The 12,145-nt window shown below is 40.3% G+C and overlaps 1 protein-coding gene across 3 annotated transcripts in view; it reads left to right on the forward strand.

Moving 5' to 3' along the window:
• The window catches only part of KIFAP3 (kinesin associated protein 3), a 145,586-nt gene that overhangs the window by 32,935 nt on the left and 100,506 nt on the right, over positions 1 to 12,145 (forward strand). The gene's annotated exons all lie outside the window — the stretch shown is intronic.

Raw genomic sequence — 12,145 nt, forward strand, 5'->3', positions numbered from 1 at the left:
AGGTTTCATAACATTATTCTAGATATGAAAGCATCCTCTGTGCCCTGGAGACCTTATGTCAACATGCTGTGAGGAACAGGGTCATCTACCTTGCATTAGGAAGGCCTCTTCAGTTCTGTGATAGTTTGAGCTCTTTTGAATGAGGCAGTCTGTTTTTTCCTTAGTGTTAGAGATGGCCAGAGCTGTTCACATCAGGCTACAACTTTAACCAGCTTTGATCATTCAGAAGTCAAGTATTGCTTCCTTTGCCTGTCATTGCTGGTTTCCTTGACAGATGTTCAGGCAGTGTCTTGCTGTCGAAAGCCCTTTTTAAATCTTTCACGGTGATTTGACGTTTTCCCTCCTTTTTTAATACATAGGTTTTCATGAGCAAAACAAAGAAGAACTAAGGAGTCCAATTTTGTCTTTGATGACCAGTTCATTGTACGTTACGCAATGGTGCTGAGTTGTATACGGACTGCTGATTAAAAACTCCAGAAATAGCCTGTTTTCTAATTAACAAAGGATTGTAGGTTTTTTAACTATTCTATTGCTTTTATGAAGGTTTCTTTTAAGAATGTTTAAAGAAGATGTTTTCTTTTTATGAGCTGGCTTAGGCTTTTTGTAGTGAACTTATTATGGAGCTTCACACATCTGTTTGAGTAAGGAGCTTCTTATAGGCTACTGCAGTGTTTTTGCAATTTTAATGGGCCTCGTTTATCCTATAAAGAAGCATACATTTTCCTACCTGATCAAGTGAGCAAACAATAGGGGTCAGATGTGGCAAAGACCCTAACAAAAAGCACATGTCCAGCTGTCAGGGTGAGGTAAAGTCATATCAGGATTGCTTGAAGTTATTAATGGCAGTAACATTTATGCTTCCTCCTGTTTTCCCAATTAAATTGAGAAACCTTTTTTTCTAAGGTGACTCTGCAGCACCTGGTTCTAATACTCGGTGTGTGAACATTGCCTGGGGTATCTCCATTTCTTTATAGTAGATGCTGGCTCAAGCACATTTAAGTTATAGTTCAGCTAAAAAGACCCATTTGTTGGAAAGCAGTAATTATTAAGGGTTTATTTTGAGTGTTTGTTTTTTTTATCATTTGTGGTGAGTATGGCCAAGGTTTTCAAAAATAAGAGCCTAAAGTTAGGCTTCTAAATCCATATTTCGGTGTCTGAATAAATGGCCTGTTTTTCAATAGTACTGAGAACTAGAGCAGGGTGACATTTTGTCAGCCAGTAGTAGTCACGCCAAAAATGCATTTTTCAGGGCTCAAATTTGAATTTGATTGAATTCAATGAATAGTTTCATCCAGGAAAAAGATTAAAAAAAGAAAAAAGTCAACACTTTGTTGTGACCATTTTGAAATGTATCTTTTGACTTCTGTGTTTCAAATGGTGTTCCATTTAGAAATTTGGCCAATTGAAAAAAATAAAAGGGTGAAAAATAACAACAACAAAAAAGCGAGTTTTTCTGGATTCAGTGACAAAAATTGAAAAGAAAAATTTGGTTTCATTTTGAACCGAACTTTGTTTACAGGGGGATTTTTTGGTTCGGCCTCTGAACTGAAAAATCAGTTATTTGCTCAGCTCTACTGAGAACCCACCTTTTTCTGCTGACTTCAGCAGGATAATGGGTTCACAGCACATTTTAAAAACCAGGCTATTTATTTAGACACCAAAATATAGATTAAGGAGTCTAACTTTAATACTGAAATTTTTAAAATCTTGCCTATGATTTTATTATATGTAAAGCTATCAAAGTGTAGAGGCTTCAGTATCAAAATCATGATTAACATTGCACTATGCAAGGTACTTGAGGCTGGGATCAACTCCTTTGACTTTATAATAAAATATTTGTTCATCAAACTCATACTGCTTGCTGATAGTGAACGGAAAGAATTGCCAAGAAAGTGTGAATGAAATTCATTGCACATTGTGGGGTTTTGTTCTTCCTTCGTTGAAAACTATTACTGTCTGATACTTTTTTATTCTTTTAATTTAACATGGTCAAAAGTTAGAAACCACGGCCATGTCTATACTACTGGCTTAATCAGCACCGCTGTGATCAATGCAGCAGTGTCGATTTAGCAGGTCTGGTGAAGAGACACTAAGTTGATGGCAGAGCGCTCTCCCATTGTGCCTCTCGGAGAGGTGAAGTACAGATATCAATGGGAGAGCATCTTCCGTCAACATAGCACGGTGTAGACACCGCTGTAAGTCGATCTAAGTTACATCGCCTTCAGTTATGTAAGTTATGCAACTGAACTAGTGTAACTTAGATCGACTTACAACGTTAGTGTAGACCAGTCCCAGGTATTTTTCAAATCTGTAGTTACCAGTCTCTAGTATTGAAGTTACAAAACTGTATCAGTGCACAATTTCATTTAACTATTTCTATATACGTCACAGAAGTAGACAGATTACAAATTGTTCATCAGTGGATGACGAATAAAGTTTGCTACATGAAATGCTTTTGATGACAAAACTTGGATGTCTAAAATGTCACAAGAGAGAAGCAGTAAATCTCCTGGGGAGTTCAGGATCTTTGCAAGGGAGTAAAGTTTTTGCTGCTGCTCCTTCTAACCTTTGAGAATATGTCTAAACTGCAATTTAAAAACCCGCAGCTGGGCCATGCCAGCTGACTCGGGCTTGTGGGGCTCAGGCCAAGGGACTGTTTAACTGCGGTGTAGATGTTCTGGCATGGGCTGGAGCTCAGGCTCTAGGGCCCTGAGAGGTGGGAACTTGTGTTGCCAGAGCATCTACACTGTAATTAAACAGACACCTGCTGCTGGCCCATGCCAGACGACTTGGGCTTTTGGAGCTAATTGCAGTATAGACATACCCTCAGAGGCTCACAGGAGGCAGATCTGTACAGCCACAAACTCTGTAAGCTTGGCATGAGAAGTGCAGTCTCCTAAGGGACAGAGTAGTGATGCTGTTCTGAAGGTGAGGCTTTGGTACTCAGTACCTTAGGAGAGGTACTCTTCTCAAGCAGATCTTAAGAGGCTTCTGGATGCAGAGATGGCCTCCTGGGAACCTCAGAAAGGAGCATTTGGAAGAGTTCCCCAGGAGAGATGAGCCTGGGGATCCTGAGCTGGAAAAAAGCTGTGCGGGATGGCTTTCAGCCATAAGAACTTTAAAAGGCACTTTGGGGAAAGGAGAATTTGACAGCTATATCACCGAGCATCTGAACGCTGCAGGAGGGGGAAGTCTGCTGCCTCTCCTCTAGAGTTCCCCATGCTCCCTGCTCCTGTGAAGAAGAGCAGTTGCAGTGTCCTCCTTCCTCACAGCAGGACAGGTATACTTTATCTCTTTACACTTGGCTTAGCTTTTTATCAGTGTTTTTTAAAAGATTTGGGCTGATACAAGGAGAAATCATTCCAATATTTGAAATTATATTTCCATGCTGTATTGGCTTTTGGAGTAAAAGCTGATAAAATAGTAGAAGTTGAATATCCATTGAATCTGTTCATTCCATAAAACAGAAGCTAAAGAATTGTAGTTTTACAGTAAAATAATTTCTATATTTCCCAGGTCAGGCCCTGATCCTGCAAATATGCACATGCTTCTCTTTCTGCATGTATGTAGTCCCAGTGACTTCAGTGGGATTGTTCACATGTAGGAGCATTTGCAAGATCGGGGCCTTCGCTTTTTTTGTATTCTAAAAATGATCACCAGATCTGTAAGAAACTCTCTCCCTACCTCAGATAATCGATGGCCTATTTTTATCAGGAAATCCCACATTCTCCCTATCCTTGCAATGTTATCAGGTGGTTCTCCTCCTCCAGAGTATTGCCAGAGAGAGCCTTGACATTCTTTTGATTAGTTAAGTTATGTCCTACAAGGTTGATCTTGGCCATATGTAAATAAAGTGAATGGGATTTAAACCATACACTGAATAATCTGGTCCAATTGTCTCAGATTTGGTACAATAATGTAACTTTCTGTTAGCTTTTTCACTACTTTTTCTAGCCCCTTTTACTATAATAGTTTCTTAGGATCGCTGCTGATTATGGTGTGGGCTTCTTAATGGAAGAACAGTTGTAATCTAATAAAGTAGTTTCCTGATTCAGCACTGCAAGATATGTATATAAGAAGGCCACAGCCAACTTTGTGACATTCTTACCCTGCTAGAATCCTTGTTTTAATTTACCTAATATTTTACAGTAAATTTAATGTAAGTTTTGATAGTTTGTGCTTGATGCTGAAATGTGGAATTGCTGCGCTAGTTAATATGTATACAGAGGCTTTCTTTGAATTGCTCATTTTTCAGTGAAGTGTATTTAATGTTTTCCACATGGGTTGTGTTGAATATATTTCACACTTAAAGTGGTGATGTTGGTGATTCCATTAGAGACTATGTTGAATTCCTATTAATGCCATTCCATTTGGATAACGTAGTCCATAACTTGTATTCTTGCTGTGTGTTACTTCAGCATTGTTCAGGGCTGATTCTCCTCTTGAAATTCAAATGTCCAGATCTGTCCTGAACGAGTGCTTTTTTTCTTGATTGCGGGACTAATAGGGAACGTTAGTGTTAGGGCTTGTGTACAAAGCGAGTTAATGCGTAGCAAGCCAGGGTGTGAATCTACAGCGCGCTAGAAGTTCTGTAGTCCCCTCAGATTGTTTCAAAAGTCACTTTCAAATAGGAGAATGTCAGAGTGGACTATGGTACTTGTAGGGCACTGCAGGTGGTCCGTATGACCAGCTAACGCGCTGTAGATTCACATCCTTGCTTGCCACACACTGTCTTACCACATAGACAAGTCCTTAAAATACAAACTTGTCCAAAATACAAAGTCAGATCCTGAAAATTATTGCATAGTTTTTCCTCGGTCCTTCCATATGCACAATTGCCACTGAAGCCCAGGGGTATGTGGTCTTAGTAAGACCTGAGTAGAGAATTCAGGCTTTGGTCATAGTTACCAGCACATGCCTTGTTAACATTCAAAGACTGAAAATCTGAAACCATTTGGAATTCAAAACCCACCCCTCTAATTTGCAGAAAACTAGTTGTGAAAACAGCCCAAGGGACCTGATATTTTTCCATCCCAGCTGCTCCAGCTGAAGTACAGCTGCAAATTAAAAAAAAAAAAAAGAAAAAAAAAGTATTGTTCCTATAAACTGTTGAGTGTATTTTATAACAGCAATAATTCCCACAAAATCAGTTATGACAGTTAATGACCGGTTTGTTAAGGCATTAACTGCCCTCAGCTGGGAATGACCAATTTCTCTGGAATGGTTGTATAAGTACTAAGCATAATTCAATAACACTTTCAAATAATGATTTGGTTAATTACTGTTAAATTCTTGTGGAAATCCTATCAAAGTACTTATGACCTCCACATTTAATATCCAATGAGTTCATCATGATTCATGTTTATTACCATAAATACCAAAGGAATCCATAATGACTAGGCCATTATTTTTCCATGGGTGCCTTGACTGCTTTAGGCAATTTGGCTAGTCCACTTTCAGTCATTAAGTGCCTGATTCTCAAAACTGCCAGTCTTTGCAGGGCACGGCTTTGGCACATCCCCAAAACATTGGTGACTTTTTATATGCGAACAGTTGGCAGAGATTCTTCTTACTTTTCCTAGTTAGGGAAATAATTGATGCTTACTGAATAAGTCATAAGGAAGTCCTTTTGCAGTGCCTGCTTTTGCATGTGTGGCCCTGGATTGTGATAAAAAATAGCATCCTGTTACCCCATCCTGTTCCTTTAAGGCTTCTGCATCTAGGAAGAGAGCTGTTCTTTACCCTGGCTCAAAGTGAGAGGGTCGAGACTGGGTCGGTCTTCAACAGAATCTCCAAATAAATATGATTAACTCATGGCTTCATTCAGCAATGTTCAGACTAGAACAAAACACAAGATGTGTATCTTCTGATTAATCTGTTAAACAACGGTCAGTCACTCATGCAAGAAAGATTAAAGGATTGGAAAACAAGCCTTATAGCGATAGATTCAAGGCACTCAGTCTGTTTAGCTTAACAAAAGGTTAAGGGGCACAGTCTATAAATACTTTCATGGGGAAAAATTTGATAATTGACTCTTCAATCTAGTGGACAAAGGAATAACAAGATCCGATGGCTGGAAGCTGAAGCTACACAAATTTGATCTGTAAATAAGGTGTACATTTTTAACAGTGAGGGTAATCAACCATAGAAATAATTTAACAATGGTTGTGGTGGATTCTCCATCACTCACTGGCAATTTTTAAATCAACGTTGCTTTTTTTTTTTATTCTTTTTTTCCTCAGAGACACTTCAAACAGGAATTAGTTGAGGGAAATTGTCTGTCCTGGGTCATACAGGAGGTCAGACTAAATGGCTTCTTCTGGTCTTGTAATCTATGCATATCCATTTTAGGGTGTTAAAGTCCTTTTGAGCAAGAAGGGCACCTGGCTTGTCAGTTTGTCAACACTTCCTTTGAAGAGTATTATGCCACCTACCTTAAACTCAGTAGTCTGGCTAAATGCTCAAAAACTGAGTGTTGATGTTGTTGAACTTGCAAACTGTTGATGTGTTGAATCTCCTTTCCCTGAATGACACTGGAAAAGAAGATAGATAAAGGTTGTCTCCAATATTTGCCAGTATGTTGATTGAGCCTGTCATGTTGCCTAGAACAGGGGTTCTCAGGACAAATTTTTTGGTGGCCTCAGTGCAGCTACCAACTCTTGCTGATGGTCGTGCTCATATTTTTTCCTAAAATACTTGTGGGCTGGAGCCTGAAGGCCCGTGTCCAGATTCCGAAGCCCCATGGACAGGGGATGGGGCCTGGAGATGGAGCCAGAAGCCGTGCAACTGGAGCCTGAGGCCTACTGCCCCACAGCTGGAGCACAGGACTGGAGCCTGAAGTCCCATGGCCAGAGTCTGCCTGCCTCCGCAGGGCTGAAGCCCAAAGCCTGAGCCCCACTGCCCCTGGGAAGATGAGGAACTCACTGGCTGCCTGCTCTTCCAGCGTTGTGCAACAGGTGTCTCCGAAGGGGGCCAGGGTCCAACCCCTACTGGCAGCCTCATCAACCAACACCAAGGCGGTACATCCAAGAGCAACAGGGAGGGGCCCCTACTTTGCCACTCTCCCCCACTTCCCCCTCCTGCCCCCCAATCACAGCCCAGGAGGCTGTGGCCGCAAGAAAAGCCCCTGGTGGCCACATGCTGCCATAGTGGCCACATTTGGATGGCCTCCAGTGGATCACAGCTGAGAGTGCCAAACTTAGGACAGACGGACAGAAAATAGGGCAGATACACCCATGCTGGTAGTATATTCTACAATTAGATTTAACCAAACCAGCAACAAATGAGTATTCCTGTACTGCTACACCAGTTTAACATGGAGTAACAAAGTGTCTCCCGTTTGGCAATCCGTCCCTGGTTTTCCACCCAGAAATGATAAAAATGATTCTGTGATAAATGATCCAAAAATCACGTTAGGTTCTTCCAACTCCAAGGACCTGGCCACGTAACTCAGATCAAAAGATACTTCAGGATCTCACCCTATCTTTAGTAAATTAACTAAAGATTTATTAATAAAAAAGAAAAGTGAATCATATACATCGCAGTCGATTTCAGAGTCTGTAGATCAGGATGATAGCAATGATGTTAACTTCTACTAGTTTGCAATAAATCTCTCTGGTACATCCAAAAGATTGGAGCCCAAATGGTGGCTTAGATGTAGAGTCTGTTAGATTATTTCCATGAATCTTTCGGGGCATCCCAAGTAATTACTTGGGGATCTACGTCCAGTGGCTCACACTTTCCCTGTTTAAAATTCAGCGGATCAGAGATGGCAGGATCGTGCCCAAGGTTTTTCTTTTATAGTTGAAACAGGCTGCCAAGTGTTTCAAGCACAGCACATGCCCGAAGATTCCTCTTTGTTAAGCCCATAATAACCCACCCTTAGAGTAACATTCTACTTCCTATGCATACACAGGTAATCCAGCTACACTGATTTACACAAGGCAATTCCCGGTTATTCATTATAACGGGGATAGATAAGTTGAAGCCAATATAGATAATATTCATTTGATTCATGCAATATATACACATCTTGTGAATATACAACCAAGTACTAAATACAGGCCTTTGACATAGTAATTGAGTATAGATGCATGTTTAATGTAAAAGTAATTAGAATTACAAGATATAGATAAACATAAACATAGCATCTTCCTTGATTTCTTTTCAACACAAATGAATTGGCCTAGTCTATTAATCCCTTTTAACATCTCTTTGATACCCACACACAAGTGAATTGTCCTGATTACAACTGCAATGCCTCTTCTCAAGCCTTTAAGGTTCATACCCATGTTACTTGGCCTGCTGATCCTAACCTGAACTGATTTGCCAGTGTCACAGAGCCCACCTAATAAAGCATTGGATCAGAGTGTGGTATTGAAACTGTGCCAGCTGTGTTGATGGATGACCTCTCCAGGCAAAACATTCTTCCTCAGCCTCTTTCCTGCAGCATTCAACCCTTTGATTCTTGACCTGCTGCTGTTTTGCCTGGGAACCAATAGTGGTCAGTGGTAAGGTGGTCAATTCATTCTGTTTCTTCCTACTGAGCTGCACTCAGAGTGTTTGATGAACCTCTGGGAAACTTTTGGCAAACCAGCAGAGCTTTGAAGCTGTGGAGACTGAAATTCTTTCCTTCATTTTTTTTTCTGTTCCTTCTTTACAAATATAGGTAAATAAAATAAAATAAAATTAAATTAAATTAAATGCAAAAAATTATGGTCACACAGAACTACAGTTGCACCATTAAGAACTCAAAAGCTAGAAGACAACAAAGTTAAAGTTCAACAGGAAACTGTAGTTCCAGCCCTTTGTGCATGTGTATTATAATAGTCTTTAATGACATGGTTACATACTGTACATAAGGATGTAGAAAAAAATCAAATCCCATTATATTCCAGTATTTGAGAAATTGTACGTAATCATCAAAGATTGTATTGAAATGGATGTGCACAAGAGGGACAGAGTGAAGGTTTAACCATGCAACAGTAATGATGTATGAGGGTTTTTGCATTAAGAAAATACAAAGGATTAAAGTATTAAAAAGATGGTAAGTCCTGCTCCCAAAAGCCTTCCTTTCCAGCCCCAAGATAATTCCTAATACTGGTGAGTGCAGAGTGCTAAAGTAGCCATAGAATGTAAGATGGTCGTGGTTAGTTTTTGGTTTCTGCCTCCCTCCCCCAATGTCTAGATACTTAATAAGCCTGGAATTCTGGATTCTGTAAACCTTGTTTTGTTCCATTGGTTCCTCCTTAATTCTCCTTTTTCTTCAGCCATTGTTAATTTCATGCTTCTTGCATTTGTGTAGTGCTGCCACCTCCATGCGTCTTTTGAACTTTTCTGTATCAGGTGCAGTAGGCATTACTGTAGCACCTTAGACACTTTCTACTTAAGTTGAATAGCTGGATCCATTTTGAATTTTTGGACAGGTTGGAAATATCATTCAACATGGTGCTTGAGGTGCTCTATAGACGTGGTATGAAACCCTCTCTGCGCCACAGATGCTTGTTTGTGTAAATCTGGCTGTGTTGAGAGTCACAAGAAATCCTTTGCCTCCACATTCTACTGGCTCTTTAACAGCAGTTGGGAAAGGGAGTGAAAGAATACAAGACCTCTATATTCTGTTGACTAGAACAGTGATTTTTTTCAACCTATTTTCGTTTGCGGACGCCTAAAAAATTTCAAATGGAGGTACGGACCCCTTTGGAAATCTTAGACATAGTCTGTGGACCCTCTGATCTGCAGACCACAAGTTGAAAACCGCTGTTCTGTGGTACTGACAACCTTTTGTGGACCCCTTAGACATAGTCTGCAGACCGCCGGTTGAAAACTACTGGTCTAGAATAAGCTGCAACTATCTTAATAGCACTTGAGAGTCAAAGGAAAGATTTAACTGGCTGTTTGTTCTGGCTAATAATTTTCATTACTAGATGTAAAGGTTTTTTACGAGAATGAAAAGCTTTGTCATGTTTGTTAAACATAATTGTGCCAGATCCTCAGCTGGTGTAACCAGTATAGGTCCCATTGACTGACTGACTTTGGAGCAATGCCTGTTTACATCAGCTGAGAATCTGGTCCAATTTTAGTCTAGTTTGTTATTTTGTTACTATTGTTTAGAGGATCCATCCTCCTCTGCTTCTCTTGGAGGTTCCTGTGTTGGCCAGCAAGACACAAGTCAAACATCCGATTCCTAAGCTGAGTCTTGATGGCATGACTCACTCTTTTTAAAGCCTCTAGCTGTATCTATAGCTGTATGGCCCTGCAACTTTCATATTGTAGTTGGCTTTATAATTTCACTCCATGGAAACGGGTTGGTGAGGTATGTATTGTCTCTACTAGAGAAAAATAAAAAATGGGCAAAAAGAAATTGCCATGTTTGCTTAAAAATGACATAGGTTACATCTTCGCAACTGCAACATATTCATTGTGTTATCTTAACATTAGTCAGAATTATTTCCAAAGCTGGGCATGATTCTTTCCCCAGTTACTATAGAAAAGTACTGTTTCTAAAGTGGGCCAGAGGTTGCAAGGTAAGACAGCTGTTGCTAAATTATCTCCCAGTGCTATCTGAGGGATCAATTTCCCTTTATGCTTAGCAGAGGAAAGAACACAGCATCTCTTGGCAAATGGTGAGTTTCTTAAAGCAACCACTGACAGGGTTTCATGTTTTTATAAATTAATCTTAAAAGTAATGGCAAATGTATGTGCTGCTTTAGGACAAATCATTAAGCGGAGGCACAATATTCTGATCTTATAAAGGAGACCTAGGTCCCTCATAATGACAGAGTGGGAGGAGTTTAACTATGATGGTTGTCTTAAAGCATCAACATGTTGCCAAGCTATCGCATAGGTACTACTTCTATTTCCTGTTCTAAATATAGGGGGAATTGTGGCATTTCAAATAACCTTGTGTGGTAATTGCAGGCAAATGTTGACTTCATAATGGTGGCGGCTATATATACTGATTCAATCCATAGGAGTTTTCAGATAAATTCACTAATCCCACCTATCACCAATACTACACTTAATAAAGTATATATCCCATTGTGACAATCAGGGTCCAGACAGTCCAAGGGAAGAAAGGGGGGTCTGAACCCCAAAGAATAAGCAGCTGAATCAATGGATTGTATACAATGTTGTTTGTGTATAAAAATGTCAAGTAAAGTCTTTTAGGAAAGCTTGTAATGTTCTGAACTTGATGGTCACTAGGAGAGCTGTATACAGGTTATGGTTATGAATATATGTGTGTACAACATTGTAATTGCAACACGGGTGCACCAACCGCATCATCTCACAGCAGTGTGGGGAAGCAATCAGGCAGGGAGGGGCACCTCCCGGGGTAGTTGTTTATACAAAACTAACTCCAAGCACCAAGCGGCCTACAACCCAGGGAACAACAGTCATGGACTGCAACATGGAAAGTTGTTGAAACTGAAAATAAAATCCTTGTCTTGAGCTCCTAAGGAATTTCCCTTGCACTTCGTAACCATGAGTTAATATAGTCTTGAAGAAAGGGGAAAAAACCCTGCAAACCTTGTTAAAAGGGAAGGGGTTTGAAGTGAAGGCTATCACTGGTGTGCAAACCATCTGGAGTGTGTCCCCCAAAGTGAACTGATGACCGGGAGCTGGTTTCACCTCTTCAGGTGATGAATCAGATGGGAACTGTCCAAGTGTCTGGTAGTTCAGAACTTGGGGAGACTCGGGAACTAAAGGGGAGGTTGAGGTGACCCTGCAAGGTGAAACCTTTATGCTTGTAGGCTGGCTGGCTACTGGTGTCAGAGCTCTGAGCTATAGCAGCACAGCATTAAGGCAGTTAAAGCTACAAGGCGGGCGGTGACAGAAACCCTCTTGGTCTGGGTGATCTCCAAAATGTCACACCTGTCAATCCAAAAACACTCAATTTTCTTTTCTTTAAAATGTTCTATGCAGCTTTTGTGTTGTTTATCTAACCTGTGTTCAGTTGTCTTCCTGCACCTCACAAATGCTTAAATGACACTGGAACACCAGGGTATCTTACCTTTATATAATCAGTTTTACTGCAGTTGTTCATCTGTTACATTCTTTTATTTCCAGCGCTGATAGAAAACTCTCTTATAGTGTTATGTATGTGGAAAAATTTAGTTCTCAGAGCTTGGCATCCACATCAACA

This window comes from Mauremys reevesii, linkage group 8 (genome assembly GCF_016161935.1).
Source record: "Mauremys reevesii isolate NIE-2019 linkage group 8, ASM1616193v1, whole genome shotgun sequence".
Taxonomy (NCBI): Eukaryota; Metazoa; Chordata; order Testudines; family Geoemydidae; genus Mauremys; species Mauremys reevesii.